The sequence below is a fragment of the Scylla paramamosain genome, unplaced genomic scaffold (genome assembly GCF_035594125.1).
Source record: "Scylla paramamosain isolate STU-SP2022 unplaced genomic scaffold, ASM3559412v1 Contig78, whole genome shotgun sequence".
In the NCBI taxonomy this organism is placed as follows: domain Eukaryota; kingdom Metazoa; phylum Arthropoda; class Malacostraca; order Decapoda; family Portunidae; genus Scylla; species Scylla paramamosain.
The window spans coordinates 365086-385000 of NW_026973743.1; the positions used below are offsets into that span (position 1 = coordinate 365086).

General features: G+C 34.0%; 1 protein-coding gene across 2 annotated transcripts in view; it reads right to left on the reverse strand.

Moving 5' to 3' along the window:
• LOC135098734 (calcium-dependent secretion activator-like) overlaps window positions 1-19915 on the reverse strand; it is a 152590-nt gene that overhangs the window by 116251 nt on the left and 16424 nt on the right. The window lies entirely within an intron of this gene.

The window sequence follows — 19915 nt, forward strand, 5'->3', positions numbered from 1 at the left end:
AATTTGCAACTAAAAATGGCAATTTTTCATAAACTGTTAATTTTTAAAGGTGGTAGGGAAGCTGATGGCACCAGTATGACAGCAAAGAGGTTGAATGCTGAGATGCATGTTAAAATGTGTACACCCACCAAGCCATCTTGAACACTTAAACATTTTAAATTTTCTCACTTGCAAACTATTTCTTTTTCACTTCTAAGAAAACTTACTTCCTCATTCTACTTTGCCAGCTCATGGATATGAGTTATACAGGATCAGTTGAAAATCAGCATATAACTGATGCACTCAACTTTCTGTGTAAAGAGAAATAAGATGAATAACCATCTTGTCTCACTGTTGCTCCACCATATATTGAGCCATATATAATATGCAAGTATTAACTATTACATATCTGTCTGCCTTCAGTATTTCTTTAAATACTCACATTTCAGTCTTGTAAAATATTTTACTTTTAAATTTATCTTATTTACTATTTATTTATGTTTTACCAGCAAAAGCAATGGATTTCTGATATTTAGAGTAATATCCGAATGCTGTATGGTATGAAAACTGTACCAATAACAGAGACAAGAGGTGGAGATGGAAGTTGCAGAATTGAAGATGCTGCAGTGTACTCTTGAGTGACAAGACGAGACAAATTAAAGAACAAACACATCAGAGGGACAACACACATATATCAGTTTGGGAACAACTAAAGAGAGGTGAGATTGAGATGGTTCAGGCATGTCAGAAGAAGGGATGAGGTGTATGTGGGAAGGGGGATGCTGGAAGTACACCTACCCAGCAGGAGGAAGAGAGAAAGACCAAAGAGGAGATTTATGGATGCAGTGAAAGAAGACATGCAAGTGGTAGGTGTGACAGAAGAAGGCACAAAAGAGCAAATGTATTGGAGAAAGATGATCTGCTGTGGCGACTCCTAATGAGAACAGCCGAAAGGAGAAGACAAAGAAGAGTAATATCCTAATTCCACATTAGCTATAGAATTTATCATTCAATATAGAGATTTATTTGCATAATAAAAACCATTCATAATGCAGAAATCCATTAAGAGAATGCTATTCATTAAAGAAGGCCTACATTGTAAGTACTGTATATACTTGTGAGTGCTCACAAGGGACTGCAAGCAGGCATAAATTTGCAAGAAACCATGAGGAAATTACTAAGCACTGCAAGCATTATGAGTTCTCACATCTTCTTTATGTCATTTTGGGAGAGTGAAGGGTGAGACAAGGGATTAAAAATTCCTCACAAACAATGGCAGTCATGATGGCCAATGAAAACAACACCAAATTGTTCAGCAAAAGATTATCTCCCTATACATTTTTGCCTAGCATAATGATGGCAAGTTTAATAAGAGATACAGTGTGGATTGTGCTGGCCTCCACTGCTGATGTCCATGTTCAATTCAGTGGATGTAGATGTAGATGCGAAGCATTTCCCTTTGCAACCACAGCTCTTTTTCTGCTGTAGTCCACAACCTATAGTACAGTATTATTTCCTTGCACTGTAATCCATACTTCATTGTCATTGGAGTCAATAAAAAGGAAGAGCCCAATACCAATATTTACTCCTTTCGCTATGACAGCTGTTGTCATGTTGTCTGTGTTTTCTCTTGTTTATCTAAATTACTCTTCTTTTTCTGTTGTTGTATTTTTCCAAGATTAATGTAACTTATGTCCAATATATTTTCATTATCAAATAACAACCTACACAAAAAGATATTACATCCTTACAGAATTACAATAATTCTCTACAAATATTTTCTGGTATGAAAATGGGTATAGATTTTCCTTACATAAATACTATATATATATGAAAGGTCTGTATTTTAGTATCAAGTATATTTATTCATAGTAATGTAATTAGATGTGTATCAAACCTTTAATATAGTATTCACTCAAATATAAAGATATTGGTTTAACTATCATTCCTAACCCAAGTAATCCTCTCTTTGGCTGCCCTCTAAATTTCTTGGGCAATTAACATGAGTTTCAAGCTCCCTATCATACTTTCAACTATAGGAGGTCCTAAATCATCATGAGTTGCTCATACTAGGTTAGAAAGAATATAAGAGAAAGAAGTGGGTCTTAGGATAATGTAAAAAATAAAAAAAAATAAATAAAAAAGAATTTGCAAGTGCCCTTATGAAAAAAAAAGAAAGAAAAAAAAAGAAAAGAAAATAGAGATGAGTAAAAGTGCTTTTTTTGTGTGAAAAGGTAAAAAAAAAAATCATGTAAAAGACATATGGAAAAGAGGAAGAAGTGAGGATGGTGAAAAAGGTAATAGCCACATTTAAAGACAAGTAGGTGAAATATGAAGAAACTGAGGAAACTGGAACATTATGGGAAGATTAAGATATACCTGCTTGACATTGTTCAAGGCTCAGATATAGGAAGACAAAATAATAGTAAGAACATGGAGGCTACCAAAGATGGATGAGTATAAAGAATTCTGTATGAGCAGAAATATGAACTAAGTGGAAGGAGACAAATTAAGAGAATTGCACCAACATGCAACGGAAAACAGGGAAGGATTCAAGAGCAGAGGAAGAAATTTTTATGAAAAATGATAAACCAAAACAAAAACAACAATAAGGAGTACTGAAATAATGGGTAATACAGAAACACTGAATGGAGACATATGAAAATTAAAAGAACATACTGTAACACAGATGGTCTCATACATGGAATTGGAACAACATATAAAGAGAGGAGCTGGATGTTTTAGGTTTCAATAGAAGTAAAATTAATGAAGATATGATTAAAGATAGAAAAAGTGTAAATATAATGATTACTGCCTTCCATCTAATTTTGATCATAACCCTCTGTAAAAGTTGAAGACAGTACTCAAAAGAAAACAACTTTTTGTCTCATCAGAAAGGATCTCTTTTATCCATGCTACGATTGTGGCATCCCTGCTGAAGTGAGGTAAGCAACATCTGGGTTGAAATGAGTTGCCGTATGCATCAAATAATCCAACTCAATCTCTCTTATGAGGTAAGTGACATTTTCTGAAAGCCCAAAGGATAAGCTCATAAAGTCAGAATTTAACAAAAAATCACTTTTTTCCAGTCATAGACTGCATAATAAGATGTTCTGTGATGGAGAGAGGTAGGTGCCAATGACCTATCAGTGAGTATGATTATGGTGAGTCACCACTTACCAGCCAATGGGCTTTTGACAGTTCTGAGGCACATGCTAAATATGGTCACTTGCCTCACTTTTGCTCATGGGTGGAGTGAGGTAAGTAATGGGGGGTGGCTGGGTTGGGAGCTGGACTTTTAAATGTCGTTTTCTCAATCTTTTATCTGTGTTGCATACCTCATTACAGCATTGGGTGCCACAATTACAGAAGGGGAAAAGGAAGTAGGTGTGATTCAGTCACACCTACATCCTTTGTGCATTCAGAAATGTACTCCCTAAATCATGGGGATAAGCAGTAGCAAGAAAAGAGTAACTGGCAACTTCTACATGTTAGAGAGCTGCCTCAGGATGGCAACAGAGATGTCAGTGATTATCTACTTACCCAAAGAAACCTTGACATGTATACAAAAAAAAACAAAAGGTTGTTTACAGTGAGAAGAGTATATGTGGAGAGACTGGACTGGCATGCAACTTTGGGTTAAGTCACCATGACATTTCTGACAACAAAGTTCCAATTCAACTTAAAAAGCCTTTCATAATCATAGGCTCTCAAATAAAACCTCAAGTGTTATGAGCTGGCAGCTGAAGATTAAACCAAGTCTGATGGTCCACAAACTTAAAGAAATAAACCTAGAACTTCTTGCTATAGTGCCCATGAGGACTGTCTCATTGTGTGAAGGAAGAGCTCAACCTTCCCCTCTTTGCTGTGTCAAAGCCACTGCTAAATCCTAAACAAATCATGACTGCATGGCTTTTGCTAAAAAAGTCCAGCATGTGGCCACCTGACAAGATCAGATCCTTTCTATGGTTTGATGAGAGCACGTTTGCTGTCACTGGTATACCAGCTTGACGTGTGAGAAAGCCATTTAACTCTGACAAGCTTGACCCACGCTATACCATAAAACTGTAACATATCCTGAAAATTTAGTGGTTTGAAGAGCTTTTTTTTACTATGGAGTTAATTAATTATATTTCCTAGAAAAAGGGCATCTATGTATAGGGTAAGTGTGAACTTACTTTTTTTGTTTAATGTGACCTTGACACAACCTGAATACTGGTCTTCTCAACTGAATTGTGCCTACTTCCATGCCCCTTACTGTAAATCACTTGATGTTCATCAGGACAACATGCCACATTACCATCCTGAGCACAATTTGACCGGTTTTAGTAGACCATACTATGCTTGATCAAAAGAGTAGCATTATCAGGAAAAAACAACACTATTTCAGCATGTCAGTCTGTATATTGATAGTTACATAAAAAGAATGTTTTATGTGAGATTCATAATGATCTGGTAATGATTCTTGATCTATCCACAGCTTAAGAAAATACTGATTATGAAATTTTGACTGAAGAATTTATTTGCAGTGGTATGCATGACTCTACATTTCTTTATGCTGTACTTGTGAAAATCTATATTGGCAAGTTGCTCTTGTTAAACACATTTCTGAATCTCCTGCCTTGAGTTGTGTCTTAGATCTCAGAATAAGGCAATGTCTCATTCCTTGTTTATAAGTGATGTTAGCCTTGCTTCTGGCTGTGCAGAGAGTGGAGTGCCACTTTTATGTTGGTGACTGTTAGATATATTTGTCCACTACAAATACCAGCCAATCTAAATAAAGTTCTTACACTTTTGTATGATACAAGATCTAATATGTCCACAAAAGGTGAAGCATATCCAGTATATGGAATGATTTTTTGTTACTTGGAAAGTTTCAAGTGAATTAATAATATGAGATGCAATATCGTACCAATATTTCAGGGTAGAAAAAGGAGACCAGTATGATTGATCATCATGATGTGTAAAATATATGAAAAATACTATGAAGAGAGAGATGTACTTGAAGAAAAAAAAAAAAAAAAAAAAAAAAAACATGTAATATCAGATGAACAATTCAGATTCAGGAAAGGGTAGTCATGTAATGTAATATAATTGAATTTTATACACAGAAAGAAAAGGATAGATAGATTAGGTATGCTTAGATATGATGAAACCAATAGATAAGATTCCACACAAGAGTTCATTATGGAGTATAGGAAAGTAGGACTCATGAAATGGATGGATGACTTCCTGTACTAATCATGTTAATACACATAAATTATGTGATAGATGTACTTAACACATGTACATGATGAGAGGAGTGAAATATCTTCATCTGTGAAACAATGAGAAGGATCCTACACAAGATCTATAAAAGGGTTTGGAAATGGGAACTGAAGGAGGATGAGGAGAAAAGAAAGTGTTGGAATTATATAGAAACAAGAAGAGGCCAACATGAAAATACAAAATAAGAAAGAATGCCAGTGAAGGAAGAAATTTATGAGTGGTAATGCAAGAAATTATGTTTATAAATAGGTAAAATATGTGTATCATTTATGGGTGATGAGGAAAACAATAACACTGATAAGGCAAATATTGGTATATAAATCAGTCACATGATGCTTTCAAAGAGAAAGAAACAAAATATTTTGAAAGAACAAAAAGAATGACAGCAAAAATTATCTCATGTATAATTATGAAGTAAATAAAAAATGAATCTATTAACAATGCAATATATATATATATATATATATATATATATATATATATATATATATATATATATATATATATATATATATATATATATATATATATATATATATATAATAGATGTGAGCAGAGAAAGCATACAAAGTTCTTTATTTTCTTCACTTTATTACTTGCAATGTTTCACTTCACAGAAAGCATCTTCAGGCTAAAATATATGTTTATATTCAATTAAATATATAAAAAAAGATATAATTTAAAAAATGTGTGAAAAAAATAACACAAAGGGCATAATAAAAAAAAAAAAAAATGACATATATATGATGGTCACATTGTTAACTAAAAATAATAAAAAGCAGCATAGATAATGCCCCTTATGTGTTATTATCTTTTACTCTTATTTTTTCAAAATTATATCTTTTTATATTGCATTAAATATAATCATATTTTAACCTGAAGATGCTTTCTGTGAAGGTGAAACAATGCAAGTAATAAAATGAAGAAAAGAAAGAACTCTGGATGCTTTCCCTGCTCACTTACATTGTCTTGGAAATTCATCATCTCTCTCTCTCTCTCTCTCTCTCTCTCTCTCTCTCTCTCTCTCTCTCTCTCTCTCTCTCTCTCTCTCTCTCTCTCTCTCTCTCTATATATGTGTGTGTGTATATATATATATATATATATATATATATATATATATATATATATATATATATATATATATATATATATATATATATATATATATATATATATATATATATATAAACAGTGGAATCTCAGTTACCGAATGTCTCCCTTTCCAAACAACTTGGTTTTTTAACAAAAATTTTAACTTGTAATTGCTTCTGTTGCTGTACCATAATTTGGTTTTGGAACATACCTGATTTCAAATACTACAAGACGTAGAAAAAATACCATTTATTACTAACATGTAGTTTCTATAAACATTTCCTTCATCTTTATATATTCAGAGGAGAACCACAGAGGGTAAGACAATAATTCAATTTTTGAAGTTAAATGTGATCCCATTGAGGAAATTGAAAAACCTTGATGTAAACAAACAAGGTTCAGTGCTCAGGAGTAATACCAAATCTTCTGTGGCTCTCTCTATGACCCATAATGCCATCATTACTGCACAACTGCACTTTCCCAGTAGCAAGATGTGTTATGATCACCTTAATTTGGAAGTAAATGGGTTGCTCCTCTGTTTCACTCTGTGTAAGGCTTCCCTCACTTGATCGGTGAGAAAGATAATGCCTGCATGGTCTAAACAATATCTTTTGATGAGTTCTGTGTCACTAAGTTCATTCAATACATCCTCTCTGGATAAAAAAAAATTCTAGGCTGGAGATGTTGTGGAGCGGCCATCTTAGCAGTGAAAGCGTCGGTCATTACCTGCTAAAATATGTTGGATGGGTGTCTGAGAACAGATTAATCTATTTTACTACAATTCCTATTGGGAAAATCGCTTAATTTTTCAATGTTTCAGGTTTTGAACTGAATTCAGGAATTAAGTTCGAAAACTGAGGTTACACTGTGTATATATATATATATATATATATATATATATATATATATATATATATATATATATATATATATATATATATATATATATAGATGGGTTGATAGGGGAAACCTGATCTTTCACATAAAACAAAGGCTAAGATATTTAATTAAGGAAACAAAAAGAAACTGTGGAAGATAAGATACATGAGTGATGTAAAAAATGCTATTCCACTTAGAGATATACAAAATTTCATTGGAAGAAAAAAGTGATAGCAGCAAAGTGTTCACACACAATATAAAAGGACTGGATCAGTGTAAATGTAAAGCACGCACACACACTCGGCTCACAAGAAGGCCCAGGCTCGAATCTTGGGGGCGGCGAGGCAAATGGGTGAGCCTCTTAATGTGTAGCCCCTCTTCACCTAGCAGCAAGTAGGTATGGGATGTAACCCTAGGGGTTGTGACCTTCCTGTCCCGGTGTGTGGTGTGTCAGCAGTCTCAATCCTACCAAAAGATTGGCCACTATGAACTCTGAGCTCTTTCCATAGGGGAACGGCTGGCAGGGTGACCAGCAGACACACACACACACACACACACACACAACTGTAAGAGAGGGAGGGACCTAGACAGTGGCATACACTAATGTGGATGGCTTAGTTTCAGTGATGGATGAAGTGAATGAATTTATAAAAGCAAATGAACCAGACATCATGGCAATGGTAGAAACTAAACTAAGAGATTCAGAGACACCGACTTTAGAAGGGGAAAGTACAATATGTGGATAAGAAATAGATTTGGAAAAGGGAGGTGGAGTGATGATGCTTGTTAAGAATGGTATCAGGGTGGAGAGTGTGGAAAAGGCAGAAGGCTTGGTGGAAGGCCTAAACTTACAACTAATAAATGGAAGAAGAGGAAGACTATATGTCACAGTGGTGTATGTCCCACCAAAAACAAAGACAAGAGCATGAACAGTTGCTGAGTGAGACAAAAGAATGGCTTGTAAATAAAATTAAAGAAAACAACAAATTTGTTATAATGGGAGATTTTAATTGTAAAGAGATAAATTGGGAGGGGTGGAACACAAGAGGAGGAGAAGACTCATGGAGAGATAAGGTTCTGAAACTGGCAATGAACAATATTATGACACAGTGGGTTGAGGAAAACACTAGATACAGAGGAGGAGAGGAGCCATCAAGACCTGATTTGGTATTATCAAAAGAAGCAGATATTATAGAAGACATGAATTATAACTGTCCACTAGGAAAAAGCGACCATGTCATGATAAGGTTTCGTATTAAAGAAAAAAAGAGAGGAAAGTCAATGTGAAGATTAAAAAAGTGAAAGATTTAATTATGGTAAGTCAAATTTTGAACAAATGAGGAGATACTTTGGTGAAACGGACTGGAGTCACTTATCACAGCAAGTAATGTGCAAAAGTGGGAAACTTTCATCAATATTTATGAAGAGGGAGTGAAAAGATATGTACCGAAAGTAGAGATAATGAACGTGAGTTTTCAATCAGTATTCACAAAAGTATAATAGAAGATATGAAATAGCTAGGGAGAAGAGGGAAATGGCATGGAATAGATGGCGGAGGAAAAATACGCAGGAGCTCTGGCAAAACTACACAACTACAAGAAATGAATATGTAAGGATTATTAGAAAAGAAAGGAAAAATTATGAGAAAGATATTATGGACAAATGCAAAGAGGAACCAAAACTATTCTTCAGATATGTGAACAGCAAAATGAAAAATAGAGAAGGAATAAGCAGATTGAAGGTGAATGGTCAAATGTGTGAGGATCTGGTTGAATTGGCAGAGATAATGAACGCGAGTTTTCAATCAGTATTCACAAAAGAGAGAACATTTGTGCGGCAGAGTGAGATGAATGAGGAAATGGGTCTGGGGGAAATCCAAGTGACTGAAGAGGATGTCCAGAAACAGATGGAGGGACTAGATGTTAGGAAGGCCCCTGGACCTGATGGAGTGTCAGGATGGATACTAAAAGAGTGCAATCAGCAGCTGACATGGGTAATGCATAATATTATTGAGAGCTCCCTAATTGAAAGTAGAGTCCCAATTGAATGGAAGAGAGCCAACATAGTGCCAATCTACAAAGGTGGTAGTAAAGAGGAGCCCTTAAACTATAGACCTGTGTCTCTAACAAGTGTGGTGTGCAAAATGTGTCAAAGATTGGTGAAGGATAAATGGATGCAGTACCTAGAAGAAAATGAAGTGATAATAAAGCAACAATTTGGATTTAGGAGAGGGAGATCATGTGTTACAAACTTTACTGAGTTTTTATTCTAGAGTGGTGGATATAATGCAAGAAAGAGATGGATGGGCTGATTGTGTTTATTTAGACCTGAAGAAGGCCTTTGATAAAGTGCCACACGGGAAATTGTTGTGGAAGTTGAAGCATAATGGTGGGCTACGGGGGGGGCTGCTGAGATGGATGGAAAATTTCTTGACAAACAGAGAAATGAGAACAGTAGTAAAAGATAAAAAATCATCATGGAGGGAAGTCATAAGTGGAGTACCCCAAGGCTCAGTACTTGCACCAATCATGTTTGCAGTCTATATAAATGATATGACGGAGAGTGTGAACAGCTACATGAGCCTTTTTGCAGATGATGCAAAGTTGCTGAAGAAAGTTGAGAGTGCAGAGGACTGTGGAACATTACAAGAAGACCTGAACAAGATATCAGAGTGGAGTTATAGATGGGAAATAGAATTTAATTTAAAGAAGTGTAAAGTGATAGAATTTGGAAAAAGTATAAGAAGAGTGAAAGGAAATTATGTATTTACCTAGTTGTGCTTTATGGGAAAAGAGCTATGCTCATGCTGTCCCATCTCTATATCTTTTAATATCCAACTTAGCCTTGAATCCATGTATACTTTCTGCATTTACTATCTCCTCATCCAGACTGTTCCATACATCAATACTTCTATATGGTAAACTATACTTTTTGACATCTCTTCTACAAACACTTCTTTTCAGCCTCTTTCCATGTCCTCTAGTGTTTCGTGTATCCCAGACCGTTAAGTTGCTCCAGTCTACCTCCTCTACTCCCTCATATGCTTTATATATCGCAATCAAATCTCCCCTTTCTCTCCTCTTTTCCAAAGTTGGTAGATGTATCCTTGCCAGTCTCTCTTCATATGACAAGTCCCTGATACTTGGTACCAACTTCATAGCTGCTCTCTGAACTCTCTCCAACTTATATCCTTTTTCTTGTATGGCTACCACACTACTGCTGCATATTCTAGTCTAGGTCTTATCAGCAACACGATCATCTTCCTGACCATCTCTTCATCCATATATGCAAAGGCCTGCCTTATTCTTCTCTACAAGTTATAGGTTTCTCCTGTAATTTTGCTAATGTGTTTCTCCAGGTTCAGTATTGATGTATGGAACAGTCTGGATGAGGAGATAGTAAATGCAGAAAGTATACATGGATTCAAGGCTAAGTTGGATATTAAAAGATATGGAGACGGGACAGCACAAGCATACCTCTTTTCCCATAAAGCACAACTAAGTAAATACAACTAGGTAAATACACACAGATTATGGGGAGTTTTCTAAGTTATAAAATTAATGAAAAAAATTTTTTCAGGAAGAAAGATGAAATACAACAAATAAAAATACTTCATCGAAGTGGAAAAATGTCTAGAGAATTACCCTAAAAGTCGCTCCTACTTCTAATTTTGTTCAAAGCATCTTATCCAGCCAAATTGTTTTAATATCAAACAAATATGTTTACATAATTTCAAGACTATCAAACAACTTGTAAATGTTGATTGTTGCAAAGATTTCAAACAGATGTAAACAAAAGTTGGGTAAATAAGGGTAAGAGTGGAATACAGGTTCAATGTTTGAAAATAGGAAGGGGTAAGTAAAGGAAATATCATAAAAGGAAAGAAAGAAGAATATCAATAACAAAAGAGTACATATGTTCAGAAATGTATAGAAAGCATCATTTTATCCTATGAATGATGCCTATGATACAATAGTCTACAATATTCAGCTAGGATTTCATCACCTTACATGAAAATACACATATGGGAGTCATAGAGAATATGAAGACCATTTAATATACTAGGTTCAACTTTAAAGCAATTATTGTATCTGAATAAAACGGATGAGCATAGAAAGAGTGAAAAAATGTGGAAAAAGAAGACCTTCTGATAAGGGATGATATTTGTGTGTTATTTTCTCTTTATTTCAGTTTCCCTACATGGTATTAGGAAAGACTTCTTTCCTAATGTTCAGTAGTTTCATCCCCAAAGTATCACATAGCTCATTTCCTTCCAGTATGCCAATAAGCAAGTAATTCTTAGTATCAAATATGGCAGCTACACGGTGGGTTCATATTGGGCAGTAGAGGCGACTACGCGTGATACACAAGCAGATGCACCCTGGGAGGAGTTTTCATCATGAATTGTATGAGCTAAATTCTCTGATAACAGCATTAATTTATCTACTTAAGAAATTACATACAATATGAAAGGAAGCTTTCTGAAACTATTCTTGGTACTGAGAATACTGTATCACTTAAAAGGATAATATTTACATATCACTGCTTTATTTCTACTGAGGGAAACCACTGATTTGATACAACTCAAGCTTAACCTCCTCTACACTGAATGCACCTGCTTTAGATTTTCCGAAACTCACCTTAATCTTGGGGACAGGCACTCGAAAACTTTGTATCTTTTACGTCTAGTAAGACTTAGATTTTCCAAGCTGCCATCTGACCTGTGGAAAACATCTGCTCATTGGAAGAATAGTTAGAACAGTACCACAGTTAACTTTTCAAGATTATCAGTCTCCAGTAAATAATGAGGAAATTATCAAAACTAGCCACTGAAGTTAAAAAAAATTATGTAACTAAAACACTTTGATATATTTAATAATTTGATGAAAAGTATAATTATGTTCCTTACAAGGACTTAATATCCAATGATGTATTTAAAAGAAAACAATATTCTATATGTACTACAAATAAAAGTGTTGAAAGCTTATTATTTGAAAAAGTGCCTTTAATAACTGATACCATTAAGGTCACTATAATACGAAAAATAGTCACTTCAGTGCCTAATACAGTAAGGTTTTGCGTTCTTTAGCTCGTCCAATGCTAACATCGTACATTTACAAAACCTATGTTTTGCATGCCAAGCATCTGCACTCATATGACATCTCTTCTCCCAGTTTCAATGAAGTGTATGGTAGGAAACTTGGATCCTTACGACAATGCCACATAAATTCTGACCTTTACTCATTGGTTTGAAGTAATAAGGACAGATATGACAGCTGACATTGCCTCACATTTGACTGTACTTTTACCAGTTTATCACAATGCTTTTTCACACAAAAGGCATTTCCATGTCTCTATTCACGTCTCTTTCTCTTTAGAGAGAGAGAGAGAGAGAGAGAGAGAGAGAGAGAGAGAGAGAGAGAGAGAGAGAGAGAGAGAGAGAGAGAGAGAGAGAGAGAGAGAGAGAGAGAGAGAGAGAGAGAATCAGTTGGTGATAATATGGCTGTGTTTGCCCTGTGCAAGTAGAAGAAATGCCATCCAACTAACTTGCAGGTTTCTGTCAGGTAAATTCTTGATTTCACTTAGTATTAGGGTGGGATTTTGTCAAGAGATTAGAAAAAAATCAAATAAAAAAAAAGTATGGATCATGCATGTTACATACTGTGTATGTTAATGCTGTAAGAGTTAAAAATCATTCCCATAACTGCTTTGGTATATTCTTTCTTAAGAGCTATTAACAGCCTTTTATAACCTATTCAATTAATCTTATTTCCTCAAGTCATATCCCACAATTAAATTCGAAGTTACTGATGTAGTAGTGATTTGGTTCTCTGAATACATTGTTGAATTCTTTCATTTATTGATGAACCTAATTGTGGGATCTCAGCAATCTGTATATTTATAATATTCATACTGCTCTCTTGAAATGGTTTCTGGGCACTTCTAGAGCTTGTAGGTTAGAAGCATACACAGGACATTCCTATTTGCCCAGAGTCAGAGTGGGCCATGAATGAAGGTATCAGTGATATACAATGGTGCTGAACTAATTTTTCATCCTGTAAGAGTACACAGCAGGGCAAGGCCTCTTCACATGGCTAGAACACACTGAGCTATATACCAAGCCACAATACTAGCAATATGGTTATGAAATGCATAATTTGTTCACATGAATGAACAGCAGACACTCATGAAGAAAAAATCACAACAAACATTTGGATAAGTCAATGATACCAAAACCATATTCCCATCATTTCCATCAATAAAGGGAGCACTGTGTGAATGAAATTGTTTAATTTGTACCTAATAACTCACAGAATCACCAGCAATGGGCATATTAGCTTCTGATAAGACATATATGTGTGTGTGTATGTGTGTGTGTGTGTGTGTGTGTGTGTGTGTGTGTGTGTGTGTGTGTGTGTGTGTGTATTTACCTGGTTACATTTACCAAGCTGTATTGTACAGGGCATGAGACAAAGCTCATTTTGTCCTGTCCCCATAACCCTATTTATCCAGTTTCTTTTTAAACATGTGTACACTGTTTGCCACAACCATTTCTTCCTTCAAATCATTCCAGTTTCCAATAGTCTGATACAGGAAACCATATTTCTTGAAGTCTCTCAAACATCCACTCTTCTTTAATTTCTTCTCATGCCCCTTTGTCCATCTCTCTCTCCATCTCTATCTTGTAGCAAGTAATTTCTGTCTATTCTTTTTATATTGTTTACTAATTTGTACATTGTTATCAGGTCTCCTCTTCCTCTTCACTCTTGTAGTTTTGGTAATCCCAACTCTTCAAGTCTTTCTTGATAGTTTAAGTCTTTCAATTCTGGTACCATCTTTGTCACTATTCTCTGTATTCTTCCCAGTTTCTGCATATCGTTTTTTTTCTATGTGGAACCCAAAATACTGCTTCAAATTCTAATTTGGGTTGTATCAAGCTTGTTATGATTTTCTTGATAATTTATTTACCTAAATAGTTAAATGCCACCTTAATGTTTGTTGACAAGCTGTATGTAGAGCTGAATATTTTGTTTATGTCCCTTTCAGGTGATAGTGTGTCCTGGATCATTACTCAAAAATATTTTTCTTCATTGCTTTTTGTTATTATTTCTCCTCTCATTTTGTGATTCCATGAAGGTCTCTTTTTACTTTATCCTATTTCCAACATGCGGCATTTTCTGGCATTAAATTCTAGTTCCATCTTTGGCTCCATGCATGTATCTTGTCAACATCCTTTTGTAACTCCTTGCAGTCATTTTCATCCTTTATTATTTTCATTATTTTTGCATCATCAGCAAAATGGCTTATATAACTATTTAGATCCTCTGTCATATCATTTACATATATCTGAAACATAAAAGGTGCCAACACAGATCCTTGCAGTACCCCACTTGTCACTTTGTGACAACTTGAATTAGTGTCTCTGATTTAATGTTCTCATTTCCCTCCCTTGTAAATAATAATCCATCCATCTCAATACTGCTCCCTTTAGTCCTCCTTCATTCTCTAACTTCCACGTAAGGCTTTCATGGAAAACTTTATCAAATGCTTTTTTGAGATCCAGGTATACTGCATTATCTCATCCATCCCTCTCTTGCACTCATATAAAAACTCAGTAGATTTGTGACACAGGATCTCCCTTTCCTGAATCCAAATTGCTTTTCTGTAATTATTTTCTCATCTAAATATTGCACCCATCTATCTTTAATTACTATTTCACAAAACTTGCCTACAATACTTGTTAGTGACACTAGTCTACAATTTAATGTTTCCATTTTAATTACCCCCTTGTATACTGGCACTATGCTGGCCCTTTTCCATTCCCTTGCTACTTTTCTTCTCTCAACGAGTTGTTAATTATATCTCATATGAGTTCCTCTATTTGTTCTCTGCATTCTTTTAATATCCATCCTGATCTGATCCCATATCTTTTCTAACATCCAGTTCTTCAAATAGTCCCTTGATTTCTTGTCTCTTTACTTGTATCTCCTGTATTCCCTCATTGTGATACTACTTTCAGTGCCACAAAATCGGTTGCCTTTGTAAACAGATTGAAAATTCTCATTCATTAGTTCACTAATCTCTTCAGTAGTTTCATAAATTCTTTCTTCTCTTTTAACTTGTTTATGTCATCCCTGTGTTTCATTTTTCCATTTACATATCTGTAGAAGAGTTTGGGGTCTCCCTTGCATTTGTTTTACTATGTCACTCTCAAAATTTCTTTCTTCTCTTCTTATTCATTCCTTGGCTTTCTGTATTCTTTCCTGGTATTTCTGTTCAGATTTTTCATAATTTTCCTCCATGCCCTGTCCTTTTTCTTCTTTGTTTTTACACACTTGGCATTATACCATTCATGCTTCCCAATTTTCACTTTATAACTTGGCACAAACTGTTGCACCTCCATTCTATACTTCCTCAAAAATATCTTACATTTTTCTTGCACTACTTTGCCTTTAAATAGCTCTTTCCAGTTAATTTTTCCATACAATTTATTAAGATCTGTAAAGCTTGCCTTAGCTTATTTCTGTCCCCCATTTCTAAATTGTTCATTCCTGTGCATAAATGTTTCCTTCTGTAGTACTATTTCTATTGTCACATGAGCATTTCTTCCCAGTGGACTCAGACAAAGTATACTTGGTCTACTTTCTGGGGGTTTTCATAAATTTTAATTGTGATGGTTCTTCTCCTCTCCACTGTCTCATTGTATTCACCATCATGGTTTTGCATAAAATTTTCACTCCATGACACAACATTTTCTTTCATTTCCATCTCCTCCCAGTTAATTCTTTTAGTGATAAAGTCTCCTACTAAAAGCACTTTGATACTTTTCCTTATCATTTTCTCTTTGCTATTTCTTGTTTCTAGCTGAATAGTTTTATATCTATTAGTCTCCCATGCATTACTTTTCGGTGGTATGTATGTCACAATAACTTTCCTTTTTTCACTTCTTTTGATTTTAGAGTGTGTGTGTGTGTGTGTGTGTGTGTGCACGCGCGCACACATTTGTCTACCCAATGGTAGTTGCTTTTGTCACAGGCATATGACAGGATTTGAGCTAAGCTCATGTTGTCTCATGTTTTTTTTTTTTTTTTTTTCTCTAGCTTAAACTTGAAATCATGGATGTTCCTTGCTCTCACCACTTTCTTCTCCATTTAATTCCAGCTACCAATATTTTGGAAAAGAAAAGATTATGAATAAATAAATATAATAATGAATAAATGAAAAATAACATTACTTAACTACCTACCTCTTAAAATTCATATTCATATCTCTTGGTGTTTCCATCATCCCTTACCAAAAGATCTATTTTTTTTTCCAGTAACCTTAATACATTTTTCCTTTAATGTTACAACAATCAGTTTTGCTAGTCCTGCTTTATACCTGCTACTTTAAACTATTCTTTTCTTGTAAAGTAAACAAACAACTGGCATGTATTTATTTACTTGTATTTACCTAAGTACATTTTTACAGGACTGAGTCAAGCTCATAATATCCCTGTAGTTCATCTAATTAGAGTATATGAGTACTCTTTATTTGATGAAAGCTTGTGCTGTTCTGTAACTGTACCTGTTTTTGTCAAACTTAAGATCATGGAGGTTCCTTGCTTATATAACCTCTATATTGAACTATTTTTAAATATCAATATTTTGTACTTGAGAACCTAAATGTCTTAATATTTTTGTATGCCTAATCTCTTACTGCTTATACTCATAAACTCTTTTTCTTTCATCAATAAACATATTCTTTGTCCACATTTTTAATCTGCTACTGCTTTAAACATCACATCAAATCCACCTTTCTTTTCTTTCTTCTTTCTTCTTTGTCATTCAATATCTCATATGTGAACTGTTTTGAACTTGGCACCAACCTAGTTAAAACTCTCTATGTCACTCTGGTTTTTGTGCACATGTGCAAAACTGTAACAAATCAGGACATTCAAAACAATGTGAAGCCCATGAGAAATTGGCACTAGTCAAGAATGGGGACATTTTAGACTAAAATTGTATCAAATGAATTGCAAAACTCCGTCTGATTCTGCTTTTTTTTTTCCATTTTCTCATGACAAACTATTCCAAGAGAGGAATATTGACATCTCCAGAACTAAACTAATTAACCCAACAGAATTCTTTTTCATACCTTCTTTTGAGGAACAACAATTAAGCAAGAATCTTTTATTTTCTTAGTGTTTGTAATTATTAGCCAGACTTTAAACACTTTAAACACTTTAAACACTTTAAACACTTTATTATGTTTGTCTGTAATATATATATAAGCTTAAGGTACAATTAATTGAAAGACAAACAGCCCCTTATGAAGCACAAGCTTTTTGGGCACACTTAATATCTACTTAATACTGAAATGTAAAACAACACTAAACTAAAAATCTAATTGAAGAAAATGTAAAAAAAAAAAAAATTAATAGCAATAACAAAAGATTTAGGGATAAATGGCTTTGCAAGAACAGGAAGGAAGGGAGAAAAATCATAATTATACATGAGAAATAGAGAAAATTGAAGTGGAATCTGATTATAAACAAGCAAATATTAGTTTTGAGAATAATTAAACAAACAGAAATAAATATGTATATATACTAGAGGTTATAAACTATTTTAGTTACAGAGGATATGAACTATTTGGTTACAATACCAAGAAACAAAATAATTGATATTGATAAAAATTGATTGAAGTACAAGATGTGTCAGTATTGAGACAATAAATATTCTTTTAGTTTTCTCTTAAAGATATTTACGCTTAATGAATTTTTTATGTGTGACAAGGTGCTATTCCATATTTTGGGACCTTTATACATTAGAGAGTGTTGGTAGAGAGTTAAAGTATGATGGGGAATCTGCAGAGAATGCCTGTAGCGTGTGGAGTGGTTATGAGTTAGGGTCAGGGTATTGTTGTTGTTGGAATTTATCAATTTGACATGACTTCAGTCATGTCACTGCCTATTATTACATTACTACTTAAAAAGTATAGACAAATCCTAATCAATCTAATAATATAAGATTGCAAGAACTTATGGACTACTTAGCAGAAGCAACAGAACCTCATATACCTAATCAAATCTTAGGTTCTAAATCAATGCAACTAGGTTACCTACAAAATATGTAAAATTAGAAAAATTAGTATAAATAATGAAATCATGATTGTATTGCACGATAATTCATACATGTTTCTATTTATGGCCTTCTCCCAAACAAGTATGGTGGCGCACATCTGCACACACACATTCAAGCACATGCATGCACGCACACACACACACACACACACACACACACACACACACACACAGACATGCACAAAAAAAAAAAAAAAAAAAGAATGCATGAACACACTCAAAGTTTTAGTTTGAATTAAATTTAAAGCTAAAGATAATTAAAAGCTAAATTTACATGGCAAGCCTTCTGATAAATATAAAATTTAATGGAATGGTGCACAAAATTCAGTTTTACATAAGCCATGATCAAGAATATGCACTATCCTTTACTCTTATGTACATGTCAGGTTTACAAATGCAAAAAACAGCACAGTCCATCAATACCCTATGCTAATGGACTGTACTGCAGAAGTGAATTAATTAATGTCAAGATGATGCCTTAGGTATGGTCTTCAATGCGGCCTTTGGTGAGGTCAAGACTCATGGGTATAGCCACCCTAGCATCCTTTGCCAAAGATTCCACACAACACAATGCACAGCACCACACTTCTACAGTAAAAATAATAGGTCTTCAGTTTTTATGGCACATAAAAAAAAATAAATAAATAAATAAATAAAATAAGTAAATAAAAAGTTAAACTGCATACTTTTCAAGGTTATCTATCAGAAATGCCCTGCATTATACACTAAAGGCTCTACGACCATGACCATTTAGATATCATCAGAGTCGTATCTTAAATTTTATATATATATATATATATATATATATATATATATATATATATATATATATATATATATATATATATATATATATATATATATATGTATATATATATATATATGACTTACAACAATAAAAGATTTATTGTGTTCTATATTTTCCCTGTGGCTTTTCTGTTTAGTGTAATGGGGAGCATGGATCTTAAAAAAGCTATCATAAAAATGTATTTTGTGAAAGGAGACTTGGATAGAAATTGGAGACTTGAGCATATGCTGTACAATGAATGGACTTATGAAGAATATAAACAAAAAACAATCAATTAGTATGATTTGATTCACTGTATAGAATAAAAAAAAAAATTGTAGGAATTAAGGATTTCAATACAAAATCCTAACAATATCAAATGAAAAAGTGCATTGTCCATGAGGGACCTTCATCATTAGCCCATAAAATGTCTAGGAACACATCCTACTGGCTGATGTATAATACTACACCATGAAGTTTGCAAGGCAATGATGGAATTACCATTCATAATTCAATTCAACTATCAGTAGTAAGTGAAGCTGGTGAGAGGATCACTTACAGGGGAAATGCCAAGACTTGCTAAAATTAATGTTAATTCAACAAGGAAAAATATCTGCAAAGGAGAAAAGATGTGAACTGAATGGAAATACCCCATGCAACAATATAAAATGGCAAAGTCCTGCATGTGCAGCATCAAATCCAAATAACGAAAAACATTTATGGTATTTAAGGATACATAATGTTAAATAAGTTTTTTATAAATAATGTACAAAATTAATATAATT